Raw genomic sequence first — 14,150 nt, 5'->3', positions numbered from 1 at the left:
GTTATGTGGCAAAGAAGAGATAACAGAAGAGATATAAAAAAGGCCTGATAAAATCTCTAAAGCAAAAGTTATATTTAATTCAAAAGAACATTACAGAATTGAAATAGTCTACGTCACTCTTTGCCAACATGAATTCAGCTTCTAGAAGTGAATTGTGAAAAGCATATATGCGCCAATTAATTTTGCAAAATGACATAATTCTAATTCTGATAATAAAGCATATGGATGTCCACAATCACCATTTCAAGATGTGGTGGAGAATGTAATACAGGTGGTCCTCAAGTATTGGGACCACAACTTTCATTACTAAGTGATGCAGTTGATGTCACATGACCACATTGTTTAGTGATGGCAATCTTTGCAGTTTCCATTGCTATCATTAAGGATGAAGTTGTTGAACGAGGATGTCCTTGCAACTTTGTCAGTTTCTAAGAAGAAAAAAGTCAGTGGGGAAGCCTGTAGAAAGTTGTAAGTCCTCAGTGGGTTGCCAGCAGCCCAGCAGACAGGAATGTGCTGCTGCTGGGTGGGTGGGATGGATGCTTGGATGGATGGTGAAGTTTGGCAGGGCTGGGGTGGCTGCCGCCATGTCTTTCTTTATATATTTGCTTTAGGATAACAGTCTCATTCATTCTCCTTATGTAACCATACCACTTCAATGTAGGTTTGGTCACTCGCTTTTATATATAGCCATGTTTATTCAGCACCTATTCATTCTTGACTCTTTCTTGCTTTACATCTTAAAGTGCCCCGTTCCTATAGCATTCATGTAGAATGAATGTTATGTGATGTTATAATAATAATGATAAAGTTGGAAGGGACCTTGGAGGTCATCTAGTCCAACTCCCTGCCAGGCAGGAAACCCATACCATTTCGGACGAATGGCTGTCCAGTCTCTTCTTTAAAACTTCTAGCGTTGGAGCATTCACCACTTCTGGAGGCAGGTTTTTTCCACTGGTTAATTGTTCTAACTGTCAGGAAGTTTCTCCTTAGTTCTAGGTTGCTTCTCTCCTTGATTAGTTTCCATCCGTTGCTTCTTGTCCTGCCCTCAGGTGCTTTGGAGAATAGCTTGACTCCCTCTTCTTTGTGGCAGCCCCTGAGATTGTGTTTCTCTTGACACACACAACTTTTACTTCTATATAAAAAATTGACAGAAGCCACTTTTGCTTCCTTGGCCATTCATTCCTCACAACCAACCACACATTACCTTCTACTTTGTATTAACAGCATTTGCATATTTTAGTATTTCTTCATCTACTGTCTTATCTTTAGCAAACATTATACCAAGGTGCACATATGTATCCACTTACTCTACAGCAGCGGCTCCCAACCTTTTCTATACCCTGCACCCCTAGAATGCTCCTTATATATTCTTGTACCCCTTATGAAGTTCGAAATAACGGCAACAAATTATGCATATACACTATAATTTTGAAAACCCAAGTTTTCGCACCCCCTGGAATATTGTCTCACACCCCCAGGGAGTGCAAGCCCCCCTGGTTGGGAACCCTTGCTCTAGATTTTGCTATTTATGTGTAATGTGCAATTGTTCGTTCCATTTTCTCTATAAAACATGACAATTGTAAATAAGATAACACTGCAACACAAAACAGAAATTTCAAAACAGTCAGTTGTGGATGGCCACATTTTTTTAAAAAACGTATTAACTGCAGATTAGTTGATGTTTGCATTTTATTGTTAGTATCTTTGACAGATGATGGAATTTCAGAGGACCACATTCATTAAATTTATAACAGGGTCAGAACAACAGTTATAAGCATACTAAAAAGCACTTTTCCCAACCAGGTATTTTGTGATAGCTTAAAAACCCAGAGCAACAGCAATATGTACATCCATAATGATATATTTAGGAGAAAGAAAACAAAGTAAAAATAGAATAATAAATCTGATGTTTCAGAAATACATTTCAGTGCTTCTTTATTAAGGAATAAATCTCAACAGTTTTCATCTCCAGGAAATGTGCATTATATTTTCTTAAAACCACTAAGAGTCCTAATAGGGACTTTGAAAATATCAAATCCAAGATTGTCCAAGTTTACCTATATAATTACATAAATATTATTCAGATGAAAAGTATGGCTTCTATCCTGTTATACGTTTCTGCTTACATTTGATGTTTTATTTTCTTACAAAAGATATATAACTGATAATAGATAGTTGTTTAAAACAGCAGAGTTCCTGTATTATTTTCAATAGTTTCTACTGAAACCATATATGTGTGTGTATTTATTTATTTATAATGGTGAAACAAAAGATGTACAAATACCACCCAATACACGTGCATCAAGTATATAAAACATGCCTGGGATTTGGACAATGTGCAATAACATTCCCAACTAATTTCCAGATCGGAAAAGCCTGTTGATACAACAACACTAATTCTCCCTAGCCTAATTTTTCCACCTACTAGTTGTTTCTAGAAATGGGTAATTTTGCTTCCTGTTTTTATAAAGACATGGAAACTTCCTCTACTGATTGTTGCAAGAGATAGGGAGGGAAGGAGGGACAAAGATAGGATGCACAATATGGTTCTGATTAGTCCCACTTGAATAAAGTTTGCTACAGGCATTTTTCACATGAAAGTATACTAGACTTCAATGTATCTTTTAAGTTTTTGGACTGACCTTTAAAGCAAATTCCAAGGCTAGCAAGGCCTACTTCCTACTAAGCCCTGTAAACAACACTTGCATATATAATATATAGTTCTTTTATCTTTTTGGAAAGGATAAAGAGTTGCAATTAAATTCCTGGAATGTGGAATGGTAGAATTCATCTCTTTACCAACCAGGCTTTTATGCCATTCCCCAGATGGAGTTTCATAAACTTCAGTCTGACAACTACTTTCCACAAACATAATTGCACTTGACACCCATGAAAATGCCCAAAACCTGCAAGTTAATTTACTACCAATTGTCCATTTACTATGGACAATTCTGCAGAGTGACTGCAATTTTTATCTTGCATTTTTCTAAGAGGATAGGCATTACCATAAAATGCTAAAAAGCTCCATGGAGAGGAGTAGTTTACAAGCTCAGAAATTGTGGTTCTGTTGGGAACTGGTGGTTAAAAAAAAAAAAAACTTTCCAAAATCTTACACTTTTGATTTTGTGCTGTGGCTTTGCTTCTCTCTTTGGTTAGTTTCCACCCGTTGCTTCTTGTCCTGCCTTCAGGCGCTTTGGAAAATAGCTTGATTCCCTCTTCTCTGTGGCAACCCCTGAGATATTGGAACACTGCTATCATGTCCCCCCTTGTCCTTCTCTTCGTTAAACTAGACATATCCAATTCCAGCAACCATTCCTTATATGTTTTAGCCTCTTATCACAGCAGCAACTATTGTTCAGAAACTTAAGGAAACATTGTAAAAAAAAAAGTTAAGAAGCTTTACTCCATCTCATTATTCTTTTCATTCTGGAATTAAAACAAAAATGAAAACTGGCATGTAACTAACAAAACATCTGGTTAATTCTGGGTCTTCTACCAGTCTTTAAAAACAATAGAGGTCTTAGTCAATCTGAAAATTGAGCATTATAAAACCATTTACCTCTAAATAAAATAATAGTAATTGATTTTTTCATATTTTGAATTGAAATTTCAATCTAAATCATTTAAAACAACTTTAAAGCAACATCTATTAATTTTTAAAAAATCTACCAGTAATTGAGAAGAGACTGGTTTATTAATAACAGTTACAAACTGAGATGCCATCTGAAGTTAAATTGTTTAACGTATTTTCTTAAAATTAATATACATATTGCTGCAATGTGACAATTTTCACAAAGCTGTCCAATCTAGCATTTTCCAAAAGAATCACAGAATTGGAACAAGCCATTTTGGTCAAATTCAAATAATATTCTTAGGGAATCAGCCATGGCTACATATTCTTAGCCTTAAGATGCTAAACTTCTGCTGGTAGCTCAGAAATGAAGACAGGAGATTGAAAGTTGGGGGGGGGAGTTATATCTAATCAGAAGTGCTCCAATTTCATTGGGTGTGTTACAATGTTGTATCCCCATTAGTGATAGCATGCAACTGATCTTAAAAAGCTAAGCAAAATTGAACTAGGTTAGGACTTGAATACCTCATCAATTACTAAGACTACAAACCAGATTGGGGAAAAAATCTTGAAGAAAATAATATTATTGCCACAAAACTATATGGCAAGACCATGAAGTCACCAGAAATCAAGCTCAACTAAAAGGATGTCACCACTGCAATGTAGTCCAGACAAAAAGCACAACCAGAAATAGTAGCTCTATGTTTATTTTAAAGCTATAGTAACAAAATCATGCAAAAAAGTATTTCTTCCCTCCTTTTCTTTTATTCTCCAGAAAACAAAGGTGGCTCACACTTCTAAAATGTTTCCCATGCCCTCTCTGGGCTGATGTAGTTTTACACATTGATTGTCCAATCTGCAGCTCTTCCAACCCTCTCCTAAGGCAACTTTCACATATCACTACATCATCTCACAATCTTAAGAGATGAAGACTGTACCAATGAGCAAGTTGGGCCACATGTTTCACACTGACAAAGCTAGCTTCTGAAGCATTTTTGGCAAGGTTAACTTAATAACAGACTGACAGCTGGCCCTCAGAAGTTGGGCATATTTCAGCCGAGTTCATTTTTAATATCTATGTGGCAGTGGCTTGTTTCTTCTGGAATGCATTTGGACAGTGACTGCTTGCATACACATGTCAGATTTTGTTACATACAGCACTGCTACTAGATAATAAGCTCCTAAGGCTGGATAAAAGCCAAGCCGAATTAGAACTCCATTTATATCTTGAACAGCCAGCAGACTGTGAATTCATAGCCATCAGATGGCTACCGTTTCAACCTAGCCCATCAGAACTCATTTTATTCATTTATATGGCTCTCCATATTAGTAGTGTGAAATTAAGGGGATGCAACTCCCACATGATACCTTCATAAGAAGCATGTGAAGTTGACTATGGAAAGAAAATATTTCTGCAAACTAAGAGCTGAGATTTATATTCAGGCCTTCGCTGTGTAGCACAGTGTACTTATCTATTGATTTCTCTGCTGTTGTATTCAGCTGAACGATGTTCCTTTTACAATACACTACTGCCAATCAAGTTCTGCTGTTCAGAATTTCTTGTTTTTTTCTCCAAGATGTAATACTGTCTCTTGCACTCTTATTGACAGATAGGGTAGAATCCCAGATTAACACCACATTACAAGTTGTGTAACAGCATCAAGAAAGTTACTCAATGTAAAGTGGGGCTGTGTTAAAAAAAACAAAAAACACTTGTACATACCACTCACTGTGTTCTTCCTCTTTATTCAGCACTTAAAACACAGTGCTTGCTACAGAGATGACGCTAGAAGCGGTCTTTCCACCCAGAATTGTGGAACTTGAAATATTTTGATACTCAACTTTCTACTGCCGAGACTGTTCAAGAAAGTTCTACTTCCAGCTCTATGTAGAATCATTTGTCTATACCAGGAGTCTTCAAACTTGGCCCTTTTATGACTTGTGGACTTTAACTCCCAGAATACCTCAGCCAGCATGCCTGGCTGAGGAATTCTGGGAGTTGAAGTTCACAAGTCATAAAAGGGCCAAGTTTGAAGACTCCTGGTCTATACTGTATATTTAAGATAGTGAGATCAAAGCAACATTCAAGCCCATGAACCCTGAACATTCAAATTATTTATAGAATCAGTACATTTGGACCCAACTAATTATTATGACACAGGAAAACTATGTCTGACCAAAATAAACCGGCTATTTCAAAAGAAGATGCAGATCTCTTTGGAACTATCCACATCTTTCTCCTTGAACTATTGAAATGCTGACAAAAAGTAATCACCACTGCTGACATCTTTTTATGTGTCCTTGGGAAATTCAAGCAAGAACAAGCTTTAAGACCATACGGTTATCCTTGCTGAATCAAACAAAAGACTTATCTTATTAGGAATCTTGGTGACCATTTAGACACCAAGCTGAAGGTTACAAACTGAGTATCAGTACAATAGCAAGATCTCAGTCCCAAATCACTGACAACAAGATATATAAAATATATCCAGAATAACTAAGCACTGGCATGTTTTTCATAAATTCCCTATTTTCTTTTTAAAGCATCCTAGTTTGGTGAAGACTTGATTCACACACTGTATTTCACAATAAGGTCTGGCTTTAGCTTAGGGTTTTGTGTAAAACCACCATGATTCAGGTCAACTGAAATCAAGGGTCTCTTAGGCCATGAAGTCCAATCCTTTGTTTAGTGCAGCAAGAATCTTAATTAAAGCATCCCTACCATACAGGCATCAAGCTTCAACTTGAACTTATGTAATGAAGTTGGCAATTGGAGATTGTAAATATTCAATATTCGATCAATATTCAAGCTGGGATCTGATCAAGCATTCTCTTGATGGCACGCACATTGCATTTGCTTTCGTGTAGCCACATTATACTGCTGACTCATGTTCAGTAAGCATTCAGCTGCACTACATGTTCCAAGAAATCTTTCCTAAGTATTATTACCAAGCTGATTATCCCATAACTTACATCTGAGAATTTCATTTTATTTAAACAGCTAAGAATATGTTTCCATTCAATACTTATTTTGCAATTTCAGCCCATTTCTCTATCCCATCAAAATAATCCCAATAATTGAGAGTCATCTGCAAATTTGTTAATTTGTGTTCCTTTTAAAGTGCTCACACATACATCTCTTTGTGATCTGGTCTAGAATCTTCCCGAGTATTCATATGAATCTACGTTTTGAGGTAGGCCAAGTCATGAAACAGTGCAAGGGTTAGAGGAATTGTACTGAATCTTGAGACTTTGGCAGAGTTTCCCTCTTCCCTCTCTTATAGCGAACAGAATAAAAGTGGGATTATCTTGAGTGTCTTTCTCACACTTTCCCCTTTTCCAGAACTGAGTTGTCTTTTTACTTTACTTCTTCCCACATATTTTCTTAATTTGTTTGGAATTCTAACAGTGGTATTAGATTTTAAAAGAAGACAATTGTAAATGAAAGTGGCACACCATTTAAGAATTGAAAGAAAAGTGTGCGCCTGTAAGCAACACAGCACTTCCTTTACAGGTTTAGAGTTCCCCCTTTTTCCTGATTTTGAAGACAGAGAGCTTTATACTTTTCCATTTATCTGGTACTCACTTCTGCAAGTTTCTGAAAGGTAATATATAACATTTCGGCCAGACTATCAACATTCCTTCAGTATTCTAGGATGCACTGAGATTTAAATACATTCAAAAGAAATATTCTCTACCTCTGGCTCTGTCAACCTCAACTTTAATTCCTGTTCTTCACAGTTGCCTGATGGAACATAAATTCTCTTTGTTAATGAAGACTGAACCAAAAGCAAATCTGTTTAAATACCCTCATCTTATTTTCTCTTAAAATCAATAAACCCTGGTTGAACGGACTTACACATGATACCCGGATTGAGCCGAGGTGGCGCAGCAGTTAGAGTGCAGTACTGCAGGCCATTTTAGCTGACTGTGTTCAGCAGGTCAGCGGTTCAAATCTCACCGGCTCAAGGTTGACTCAGCCTTGCATCCTTCCGGGGTAGGTAAAATGAGGACCCAGATTGTTGGGGGCAATGTAAATATATATATATACATTGCTTACTGGTGTACACCGCTTAGAGAGTGCTTGCACTTAAAGCGGTATATAAGTCTCATAAATAAATAAATAAATAAATACCCAACCTAGCCATTGATTCTGTTACAGTGTATACCTAAAGCACTTAGACAAACTTTAAAAAAAAAAAGAATGAATGTGTAAGTACTTACAGTCTTCTCACAATCTTTTTTTTAAAGCATAGTATAAATCTGCTTTTTGAAGCTATTAACAAAGCATTAATGACACACACACCCAGGGAGGCAGGAAAGCATATCTGGTGGAATAACGAAGGTTTGACCTACAAGGTAGACAAGTGGAACTGGGCCTTTCCATTTTATCTCTGCTGAAGGAACACATATTATGCTAATAAATATGACCAAGTATAACCAATGAGGCAAAGTAAAAGAAAACGCTGACGTGGTTGGCAATATTTACGGTTGCAATGTATATGCTCTCTATTTCCTCATTCTGCAGTGTTTTTGTATTTTTCTGTAATCGTGTCATAAAACTTATGTATGCACTTCTTCTAGTGTGAGATCCTATTTACATATACTCTCAGCATGAGACAACATAAATACATAGAATGCAGGAAAAAGCTGAGCACAATGACAGTTATTTTATATCCATTCATCCTCAAGTTTGTCAAGTAGTTTTTACTGAATCATTTTGATATTCTGGGATGGTGCTTACATGCACATACACACTTTTATTTCAGTTCTCAAATGGTACAACCCTTTTATTTCCAATTATGTTCTTTTAAAGTCTACTACTGGCAGAATTCCAAACTCCAAATTTCAATGACTCTACAACTGCCAGTGTATTCCCTAATCAAAGACTATGTACTGCATTCAGATGCAAACTCCAAATTTGTCACTGTCACTTGAACCAAATTACCGTATTTTCCGGCATATAAGATGACTGGGCGTATAAGACGATCCCCAACTTTTCCAGTTAAAATATAGAGTTTGGGCTATACTCGCCGTATAAGACTACCCCTCTTCCAACGCACGCCAAATAAAAAATTAAAAAACTTCAGATTTGATTTCAATATGGTAATTTTAATTCAAATGCTTATGACATGCAGGTACTTAGCAGGAAAACTGTCACTTATAAACATAAGGCTGTTTGTCATCAAACATGTAAACATAAAACAGTGCAAGTGGATTAAACTTTTCCTAATTCACTCTAAAGCTGAAAGGAAGGATAAGACAATAAACCCATGGGAGCTGCCATGCTGTTTGTTTTCTAAGCTGTCAACCAAACTGGAACTGATGATAGGAGGAAGATAACAAACAATAGAGAGAGCAAGTGCCGGGCAAGTCCCTGGCGAGTCAGCAACGCCCATCATAACTGCAAATTATTTTTACAGGTTTTGCTGCGTGACAGTTTCCCTTTAAAAGCCTTCAAAATCATCCTGTTCATCATCTGATATCATAAGTACATCAATGGCATCTTGTGATACATTTGTAAGGCAGTCATCGTATGGATCGAATTCCGTATCAGATGGTGTGGTCTCAGCTTCGGCTTCCTCTTCATCTTGCCACAAGTAGTTGTCCTCCATACCATCTAATGAATTTGATATGCCACACTTCTTGAAAGATTTGATTACTGTTTCTGCATCAATATCATTCCAGGCTTTTATGACAAACTTGCACAAAACATCCAACTGTGGAGCACGCATGTTTCCTCCTTTTGTGAATGACTTTTCACCGCTAACCATCCATTCATTCCACTGTTCTCGAATGCAATCTTTAAATGGCTTGTTTAGGTACACATCCAGTGGCTGTACCAACGATGTCAATCCTGCAGAAATAACTGCTGCATCTGTGTTTATTCTTGAAAACCTTTGCTTGGTGCTGGGAGTTAAATGAGCCCTGAACATATCCCACACCAGTAGACTACGTTTTTGGATAAGTCTACCTGGTCGCCTGCTCCATACATTATCAAGCCATAGCTTTACCCCTTCTTCATCCATCCAGCCTTTTTCATTCACATGTACAAAACAACCAACAGGGAACTTGAGTTTTGGCATTGTTTTTCTTTTAAAAATAATCATTGGTCTCAGTTTGGCACCATCAGCTGTGCATACTAGTACCACTGTAAAACTGGACTTCTCATGTCCTGTTGTTTTAATTAAAATTGTTTTTTCACCTTTTTGATGGACAGTTTTATTTCCAACCATATCAAAATTCATTGGAGTTTCATCCATATTTCCAATACTACTTAACGCATAGCCATGTTTAGTGCGCTGTTGTATTACGTATCGATGGAAACTATCTACTTTGCTATCAAGATCTGCAGGTAATTTTTGTGCAATTTTCGTCTTTTGCCTCAGTACCATATTATGCCTTCCCAAGAATCTAGCACACCAGGATACAGTGGCCTTAAATCTGTTGCTGTGATCTGGGTTAGATTTGGCCCACTGAAGTGCAAACAAACATATTTTATTTCGTGTCACTACATAACCGTTTTGGCGATGCTCATTCATCATGTCTGCTACATGTTTTTCGAGTTCTGGCCAATGGGAGGTGCCTCTTCTTAATGCACACTTACCCCTTGGCATATTCTTTAATGTTTTTTCATTTGCTTTCCAGTCCCGAACCATCTTTTCTGTTACTCCATATTGTCTTGCAGCACCGTTATTATGTTCCATGGCAAAGTTTACAACTTTAAGTTTGAAACTGACTTCATATTTCTTTCTTCTTGTTGGTGGAGCCATGATGGGGTCTTGACTGTTGGACATTTGTATATTGTACTGTATGTACTGGTGCTGTACTGTATGAACTGGTACAGATACTGGTGCTATACTGTATGTACCCAGTATACAACAACCAGCCAATCACGGCAAGTGATGTACCTTACCGGTGATTGGCTGGTTGTTGTATACAAAGCCTGCTTGGATTGGGTGGGTCAGCTCTCCCTGCCTGCCCAGCCCTCTCTGTCTCCAAGACAATCCGAGCAGTAGCGCAATGTGATAGAGAGCAGGGAGAGGGGGCTGCTTCAAGGGAGTCTGTCACCTGATCTGAGCATTTTAGACTGCTCAGATCAGGTTAAAGACTGCTTTGGCCACATTTCAAAAGTACCGTACCTTTATTAACGCTGTCCCTCACTGAGATCTTCCAAAAAAGACTTATGATGAGGTCTGGCAAGTGCCCAGGGGCAGCGTTAGTGCAGCAAGAGCGGCACTGTGCCCAGAAAAACACGCCTCTTTCACCCGTCTGGCCCACCCTTGCAGCACTAACGCGCCGCAGATTCTCCAGTCCGGCTCGGTAAGTTTCAGCACCAGCCCTATAAGAGGACACCCGGCGTATAAGACGATCCCCGACTTTTGAGAAGATTTTCATGGTTTAGAAAGTCGTCTTATATGCCGGAAAATATGGTATTCACATTCTGTTCTCAATTACACTAGTGTAAAGCTATAGCAGAAACAGTTGAAATATATACAGCAGTTGATAATAATCAATACTTATAATTAAGATTTTAATTATACACAAAGTATAGGCATTACTGCTCATTTCTTATTTTAGAATCTGGTTAGAGAAAGAAAAACATAGTTTTAGTTAAATCTAAAGATTTAGTCAAAGAAGAAAATTGGTGAATATGTGTCAAGAACAAAATATACTATAACCCACAACAGAAATTTCTTAGTAAATTAATGTATTCTCAGACATCAGTAACTGCTATTCTGGTTTCTGACTGCTTTAAATATTAGGATTATGCAATGTTTTGGATATGATTCCAAAACACTGCTTTGGATTATGAGGGTGCATTAATGTACCGTATATTCTGGCGTATAAGACTTTTGAGAGCATCGAAACAGCCTCTGAACTCGGGGGTCGGCTTATATGCTGAGTTGTCTTATACGCCGGAAATAAGGTAGTTTCTGGCGTATAAGACGACTTTCTAGGCATGTGACTCGGTGTCGTCTTATACGCCGGAAATAATGTAGTTTCCGGCATATAAGACGACTTTCTAGGCATGCAACTCGGCATCGATCGTCTTATATGCCGAAAATACCGGTAGTTTCCAGCATATAAGACGACTTTCTAGGCATGCGACTCGGCATCGATTGTCTTGTGACTCAGCGTCGATCGTCCTGCGACCCGGCGTCGAACTAGGGGGGTCGTCTTATACACCAGGTCGCCCTATACGCCGGAATATACGGTAATACCTAAAACTCCTCTTTAAAGTAGTCACATCTTTTCCAGGGTTCATATACAGTTTACAGAGAACAGCCATGCAATACCAAAACAAAATGCAGATGCTTCAAAAACTTGCACACAGATGCTACATTTATTCCTCTATATGCTCCAAATGGCTATTATGAAATCAAATCTAAAGTATATAGAGTCCTACTATAGATCTCTCTTCACCGACCCAGGCATTTCTTGTCTGAATGAAAGAATGACTAACTTTGGGGCTTGTTATTTTCAAACCCTAAGAAACAGAAGGAGAAGCATGTAAGCTAGAGTAATCCCCATACACCTGTTGCTAAGTGACATTCTCACAATAGGCGTAACACATAAATATTAATACTCTAGTGAGATGAACAAAATCTCAGATCCTGAAAAAACTGATACAACTCGACATTGCAAAAATCTACATATGGAGTTATGAATTAAGTCAAGATACAATTTGGTCCCCAAAAGAGAAAATGACAACACACACTTGCCAGGAAGTAAGTTTAAAATTTCATGCATGTACACTTCAGAGAAATATCCTAATCAGTAAGAAGTGTACTTCATACTTTGAACAGATTCAAACAGTATCTTATTAATGACAGTGGACCATATGTAAACAAGCAGAACTACCTCAATTTGGACTTTATTCTCTTGGATGGGCTATGACTGGCTTTGATTCTTAATTTTTATTTCCTCAATTCACCTTCTAAAGTCCCAAAGTTGTTTGGGACAACCATATCATAATCCAAGAATTATAAAACCTTTTAACACATTCATTATTCATTTTCTTATGGTTCACTGCTCCAGAAGACAGGATAAATCTTGCAGCTTCATTATCATAGCTTTGGTTCAGATTTCTAAAATACTGTCTAGAGGTCCCCCCCCCCCTTTCCTGACATGGTATTTTCTCTCATATTATTTCAGCCATCTCTTTGATAATAGTTTAAAAAGCTTCTTTTGAGCCAATAAGTTGGGGCCAGGAGCACCCTTTGCCCTGAAACAGGGAACATGACCCCCATTAACCCCCCAGCATTTATATTTGCAATCCCCGTTCATTATCTGTTCGTGTCCAATGACCTGGATGACATGAAAGAGGAAAGTGAAGGACAGTCGGAGGGAGGGAAGGAGAAACGTTTCTGGAGCAAGCCAAATCATTTTTTTTTTTTTAACTATTTAACATTATGGTGCAACGGAGCTTGTTTCCTCTGGTTTTGCGGATCGCTTCCCAATCCTACCCGTAGCTCGAGATGAAGTCAAAATGAGAATAGATGCAACGACCCTGCGAGGGAAGAGAGAGTTTATTTCTTGATTCTCTTTTAAGGGCACAACGGAGAAGTCTTCCAGCTCTCCCTTAACCCTGTCGATCCCGTTCTCAGGCGGATAGAGAGGGATCTTTTATCTCCTATGCCCCAGGCCCCCCCCTACCGAGATCACAGTTGCCAAAAAAAAGTCGCGGCTGGGCTCTCCCAAAGATCGCTCAAGAGCTTAACTCGACGGCGACTCCCGGGCAGGCAAGACAGCTTCTGCTGCCTGCACAACGGCCACCTTCGGTGCTGCAACGGGAAGAGAAAGAGAGCGAAGACCCAGCCGTTCCCAGCCGCACCTTCCCAAGCGACCGGGAGAAGAGCGGTGGGCATACAAAGGACAAGCCCCGCGCCTGGCAGCGTTCGCGTCCTGGAGGCTCCGGGAAAGAAACGCGGCGTGGATCACTTACAACGCAGCAGCGGCAGCAATATGTCCCCCGGCGTCTCTCGCTTCCTTCTGAGCTCCGTCGCGCATGAACTGGAACGACTCGGCCGAACTGCAGGGCTCCCACAATGCACAGCGCGCAGCGCTCGTCACATCCCCTCCTCCGCCGCCGCCTCGGGGAAGAAACGCGGCGCGTTCGCTTGCTAGCTCGGCGGCGGCCTCGGCCTTCCTTCCTTCTTTTCTCCCTTTCTTCCTCCCTCCCTCCCTTCTTTCTTCCTTCCTTCTTTCCTCCCTCCCTCCCTTCGCTTCCGCGACGTTTTGAACACCGCCGCGTTGCTGGGTAGCGCTCCTCCCTCCTTTTCCGCCTGCCTCTCTCCCAGCGGGGGGCCCCGCACAGAGGGCCCCGCCGCCGCTTACCCTCTCTCGGCTGGCGAGCAGCCGTGGAGGCTCCCTGGATCTGCGGGGGGCGTGGACGGTGGGCAGCGGTGAGGGGGCGCTGCTGCCAGGCCTCCGCGCCGAGGGGACCGCAGGTAAGTCCCCCTGCGGCTCCGCCTGCTGGGTCTCCCTTGGCTCGACGGCCGCCTGCCGGGACGAACCTGGGGTAGAAGAGGGAGCGGCGGCTTGGCAACTGGCTCGAAAGGCTCCCTCTGGCTCT

At 39.8% G+C, this 14,150-nt stretch overlaps 1 protein-coding gene across 4 annotated transcripts in view; it reads right to left on the bottom strand.

The window, feature by feature from the left end:
* The window catches only part of LOC120304378 (core histone macro-H2A.1), a 46,625-nt gene extending 32,721 nt beyond the window's left edge, over positions 1 to 13,904 (bottom strand). Inside the window, exon 1 of one of the 4 annotated variants that reach the window (XM_039334867.1) lies at positions 13,521 to 13,904. The gene's annotated coding sequence lies outside the window, so the exon portion shown is untranslated. The remainder of the gene's footprint in view (positions 1 to 13,520) is intronic. The other 3 variants (XM_039334869.1, XM_039334866.1, XM_039334868.1) reach the window with 3 other exon arrangements.
* Positions 13,905 to 14,150: the final 246 nt, after the last annotated feature.

Source organism: Crotalus tigris, unplaced genomic scaffold, assembly GCF_016545835.1.
Source record: "Crotalus tigris isolate CLP2741 ecotype Arizona unplaced genomic scaffold, ASM1654583v1 scf7180000017638.2057652, whole genome shotgun sequence".
In the NCBI taxonomy this organism is placed as follows: Eukaryota; Metazoa; Chordata; class Lepidosauria; order Squamata; family Viperidae; genus Crotalus; species Crotalus tigris.
The sequence above is the reverse complement of the archived record's forward strand: the minus strand, read 5'-3'. Positions and strand labels throughout refer to the sequence as shown.